Source organism: Sinocyclocheilus rhinocerous, unplaced genomic scaffold (assembly GCF_001515625.1).
Source record: "Sinocyclocheilus rhinocerous isolate Xijiao unplaced genomic scaffold, SAMN03320098_v1.1 scaffold860, whole genome shotgun sequence".
NCBI lineage: Eukaryota > Metazoa > Chordata > Actinopteri > Cypriniformes > Cyprinidae > Sinocyclocheilus > Sinocyclocheilus rhinocerous.
The window spans coordinates 936,643-942,345 of NW_015638565.1; the positions used below are offsets into that span (position 1 = coordinate 936,643).

Consider the following 5,703-nt stretch of genomic DNA (forward strand, 5'->3'; position numbering starts at 1 on the left):
GCGTCACATTCAACCAGTTATTAAATCCAAGGGTTCAAATGCATTGTGAATGCTTATGTAGTGTATAAAACATGATATTTGTTTAAGCATTCTGTGTATGTCTGTTATTTTGACATAGTATTGTTGTGTGAAGATCAGAACAGTTTCTGCAGAAATTCCACATACCTTTTCTTGCAATTATATTTTTTAGGAATGCTTTCTTTAAATATTAGCTTCATTGTTTTTTCCTTTAAATTATAGGACAGTATAGATTTAGAGTGATGGGAGCGAGAAGGAGAATGGGACCGTGATACAACTGAGTCCGGACTTAAACCTGGTCTCCTTGTAGAGTTCCCAAGTATGTACAGTATGTTACCCATTGTATGTATTTTAACACTGTTTGCTCATTGTCTGCAGCATTACACGTTATTCTGTACTTTCAAGGGCCTTACTGTCTTTCTCATGTGAAAATATTTGCGTCAGGAATCAGGATTCCCTAAATTCCAGAAGAAATGGAGATTGAGGCAGTGACAATAGAAACAGTATTACAATGCCTGGCACACTAGATCCTCAAAGGCCTGGACACAAAAGCAGGAACAAACCTAAGAAGATAGACGAGCAAACTCATTAGCTTAGCGGTCCCCAGTCGAAGAACATAATATGGTGAGCAATTCTCTGCTCGCCAGTTGCCTGATAGCACTTATTTGTCGCACTTCAAAGCCACAGCTGTCTCCAGAAGTCGATTTCAGTGTCCTGCTGGCTGTGTGGGGAATGAGTTGAGAAATAGGTTGTTTAACATACAACCTAAACAAGTGCCATGAGTGCATCGCCCCGCTCGGTTATGAGGAAAGGCTGGAATGAAAGATTATGTACATAAAGATGTGTAGTTTTTTTTTTCTTTTCCTGGAACGAGGATGAATACTGACTGGCAATTTAATATACGGCATCCTGAACCCTAGAGAGCAATGGGTGAAAGATCTGTTCATCATCTTTTCAGAATGACAAATGACCACAAGACGTGACACTTAAACTTCTCACTTGTTTCAAAATTGGCTTTGATTGGTTTCGGGGAATGTTGCCGGAAATAAGCCCAATACACTTTTATCACTTAAAAAAAAAACCTGAGCAACAAATTTGAAGACCTATTACTACAAAATGACTTAAGCTTGCATGCTTTCTGGGGAAAACATTCTTTGTAGTGCAAATTATGCCCTTGTTCACACAGTTCCTTTTTGACTTATCACAGTGGAACAGATTGTCCCCTTACTTCACCCCAGCGCACATTTGCTAGTTTGCAACTCGACTGTGACCACGCAGAGGGTGTCTAATCTATAGATGAAAATTGGTAAATATTTGCTTTTTATTACTGGACTCAAATATTGCCCGAGTTCGTTGTACACCCAAATGCGTCTCTTTATTGTCTCTTTAACGCTTTTCTCCGCCACTTCTCTCTCAGAAATCATTTAAGGACTTGATTTAAAATGCAATAGTGAAAACATAGCGTCCCTGAGTGAGATACTTCCTACAGATAAACCCATAGATTCTGCGTTAATACTCCTGGCAGCTGATCTTGCATCACATAGTTAAACTGCCCCCTGGTGGTACTTCCAGGGTTGAGAGACGCTACCGATAATTTCATAAACCAGTGCAAAGTCATTTTTTGTTACGGTAATTTTTCCCCAGGGGGAAAAAGTAAGTTTGTTATTAGTATGGTAATAGCATTCACAAAGAGCTAACACTATCTCTCCAGGAGTCCTGAGTTTGCATTTATTATGCAGCCTTGTTTCTGAACACAGAGTCGAAGTTCCAAACAGCGAGCAGATGTTTTAAGTAGCTCCACTTTGGCAACCGCGGTCTGCCGAAACCCTTGGGAAGCTCGTCTTGATGTGTCTCAAGTTCATATGAAGTGCTTCACCGATGCAGAGCTGTCCATCGAGCACGTACGTATATCATTTGCACATTAATAGTCACGCGCTGCTGTCTGACTGATTGCAGTTTATAGCTTTTGCAGTTTACTGCCATCCTAAGTCTCCAGATATTTGACAGCTGAGTGGGATATTTACCTATATTTATAGTGAAAGATAATGGGACGCCAGGCAGTTGTTTACAATCACAGTACTGCAGAGCCAATTCACTTGTGTATAGACGCTATGTATTTAATCGAGAGCGCCAGAGAGAGAGAGGGAGGGCAAACTGGTTTTGCACAGGAAGACAGTGTCCATTTATTAATTGTGTTTGCTGCCCCCTCCCTGCCGTTATAATTTTTAAATGTTTTCATAAGCATGTTATGTAACATAATTGTGGTCTAACATTAACATTAATAGCAGCCCATTGGTAGCCAGCCAACTGTAATGAGTTTACATAACTGACAAGATTAGTGAAATACAGCACAGCAATTATTTAAAAAAAATTATGTTCAAAAACACTCTTTCATGTTGCCGCTAATGTTGCCAGATATTAATTAAACGGGTGAAAAAGTCTTCAGTACGGACCTTACACTGAAATTACATTTCTGAAAATCTTTTCACATTTTTCTGTTTCGTGTTATGTGTTTATCTGCATAGTTTCAGCTTTGCAACAGCTGCAGAGAAGAGAGAATAAATTATTCGTTGTTGTACTGAAAATATGGTCTTTGTCGCCATGCAGCGGCGATGACACTGAACTGCTGGTTTTGTCCTGTAAGGAGGATATTTTAATGCATTTCCCTTACGAAACACACACACACAAATGAATATAGCCTACTGGAAAATATAATGCGATACATTAAATATCATATTTCCATGTATGGAGAACTAGTACTTACATATACTACAGCATGCAAAAATATATAGCAATGAAGACAGAAACTGCATATTCATGAACTTTTATATTTTATCTCTTTATTGTTTGCATATAATTTGCATATAATATTGCATTTCATATATGTGTGATGGTTTATATCACGTATGTAGAATTGCATGTACATCTATATAATATATGAAAAGTGGCAATACTTTATGTATTGCTCAATATAATATATATTCTGTATATTTTCAATATCAAATAATTTAATATATTGATTTCTTCATCGCTAATAAATAAGAAAGTACATTTTCTTTGCATAATTCATTCAGCGTTCAAAAGTAATTGTTTTAATTTATTTTCTACTTTGGATTTATCAGTTTCATACTAATGCCATAACATTACCAAAATCACAACATCAACTCCATTAAAGTCATAAAAGTTTGCTGGTTACCTGGTTATCATTCTGGTAAATAGAATACACTAAACAAAGAAATGCTTGTGCAATCAGGGATTTTATTTATTTATTTAAAGATCATTTATCATTTGTAAATTTATACATTTATGTGTTAACATCAGTGAAACATCGTGATGGACGATGACATCGCGGGGCGGGGTTAGGGGTGAGCCCCACACACACACACACACACACACACACACACAGGTAGGATTGCCACAGAGAACATTTGTATAGAATTTGACAAATAAAATCAGCCATAAATGCAGAACAAAGATATAAAGAGGTGAGACCTAATGCATGCGCACACACACACACACACACTCTCTCTCTCTCTCTCTCTCTCACACACACATACACACTCACACACAGGTATGACTGCCACAGAAAGCATTTGTATAGAATTTTGGCAAATATAATCAGCCCTAAATGCAGAACAAAAATATAAAGGGGTGAGACCTAATGCACACACACACTCTTGCACTCAATTTCAATTTCAATTTAAGAGTGCTTTATTGGCATGACAAAAATTATACATTTGTATTGCCAAAGCAATTGCAGCTGGACTGCTTACAAATAGTGCACATATGTATTAACAGAAAGAAAAAGAATAATAATAATAGTAATAATATATAAAAAGTATTAAGCATGTAGTGCAAAATGAATTACTAATGTCTCTCTCACTCTCACTCTCACTCTCACTCTCTCACTCTCTCACGGTGTGTTTCAGGAGCACCATCTCCAGAGGGCCATCTCTGCCCAGCAGGTGTTCAGGGAGAAGAAGGAGAGTAAGGGAAAAATTGAAATCGCATCATATGACCCCTTTAAAACAACAGCACAGTAATACTTGAGACATGGTCAGTTTTAAAGCTTTCTCTTGCTTTTGGCCTTGACTCAAGAAGTTTCAAGCTTTGAAGGCTGGACCGCAAACAAGATCATACAGCAAAACAAAGCCAGTATTCTTCTGATTTGTTTGGGATCTTGGGGAAATAGAAAGGACCTTAAAGAAATCAAATTGGACAGGCTTGGAGCACAGCCTTAAATCTAGTTACTCTCTCAGTTGAAAGCTGTAAGAGAAGACCAGACGTTTTCAGTGGTGGTCTGTGAGGAGGAAGAGATCAGAGAATTAAGAATGAAAGCTCAGTCTGGATGTATTGAGAGATCAGTACTTAAGCTTGAGCCTGAGGCTGTAAATCAAGCACCACACAAAGTCAAAATAATGAGAAATAGCACTTCAAAACAGCAGATTATGAAAGGAAAAATAGAAAAGTGAGTGAAGTAAATTTCAAGGCCCAAAGTTCATTTGAAATGCATTTGTGGAGAGCGACTTCAGTACAGCTTTTGTCAAATAACACAGACTGATAGGTGACTGTTGTCATTTCCTGTTCTCAGATAGTGCACTTCTATCAGAGGGTTTCAGGGCTTATCTTCCACATTCTGAACAACAAGTTTATTGCAGGAGCGGTAAGTAAATGTTTATTCTCAAACATAATGCCTCTGTGGGATTGAGTGGGATGCATTACAGTTTCCTATATATATATATATATATATATGTGCAATATATTCTTGCATAAATTGTATATTTATATGTATTCACATTATAAAGGTTTTCATATTTTTTTTGCATACGACTGTTAGTTAATAAATATTTTAGCCACTAATTACATGCTTATGAAGGTTTTACCTGTAACTTAATAATATATAAAAACACACAGGATTATTTTGCTCTGTTGTTATCAAATTAAGCCGAAAAACAACATGAATGAATATAAAATGTGTGTGTGTGTATAGTATTTATTATTAAAAAAGTATTTTTTATTGTATTTTAAAGATAATTTTGTACAATCCAATCCAAATATGCGTTACAGATATTTATTGAAAAGGGTTTAAGCAATGTTTTCCATGCCTGTTCAATGAATAAAAAACTATTGCACATGCACCTGTGCAACAGTCCTTAATACATTAACAATTTAAGCAGCAGGTTTTTATAGGTAGTTATTATAACTTATAAAGAGACCTTGACTTTACTGACTGTAAAAAAACACCAGAAGAAACCTGCTCACCTCTGTGAACATGCCATTGTCCTGCTGCAGGGAGGCATGAGGACTGCAGATGTGGCCAGAGCAATAAACAGCAATGTCTGTAAAGTAAGATGCCTCTGGACAGTTGATCATCCTTGCAACCACATGTCCCCCTAGACAAGTTCAAGAACTTGCAAGTGTCTTGATGAAAAAGTGGAGTAACATCTCACAGCAAGAACTGCCAAATCTGGTGAAGTCTGTTAGGATGAGATGCGTGGACACACAAGATACTCACTGCAACTTTTGCTACGGACCACCATATACAGCAGGGGTGGCGAACGTCGGTCCTGGAGAGCCACAGCCCTGCAGAGTTTTGCTTCAACCCTAATCAAACACACCTGAACAAGCTAATCAAGGTCTGAAGGGTTACTAGGAAGCTACAGGCAGGTGAGTTTTAATTAGGGT

At 37.4% G+C, this 5,703-nt stretch overlaps 1 protein-coding gene across 1 annotated transcript in view; it reads left to right on the forward strand.

The window, feature by feature from the left end:
- Positions 1 to 323: 323 nt before the first annotated feature.
- LOC107749751 (beta-synuclein-like) overlaps positions 324 to 5,703 on the forward strand; it is a 27,065-nt gene continuing 21,685 nt past the window's right edge. The window contains exon 1 of the mRNA XM_016564905.1: positions 324 to 329. The gene's annotated coding sequence lies outside the window, so the exon portion shown is untranslated. The remainder of the gene's footprint in view (positions 330 to 5,703) is intronic.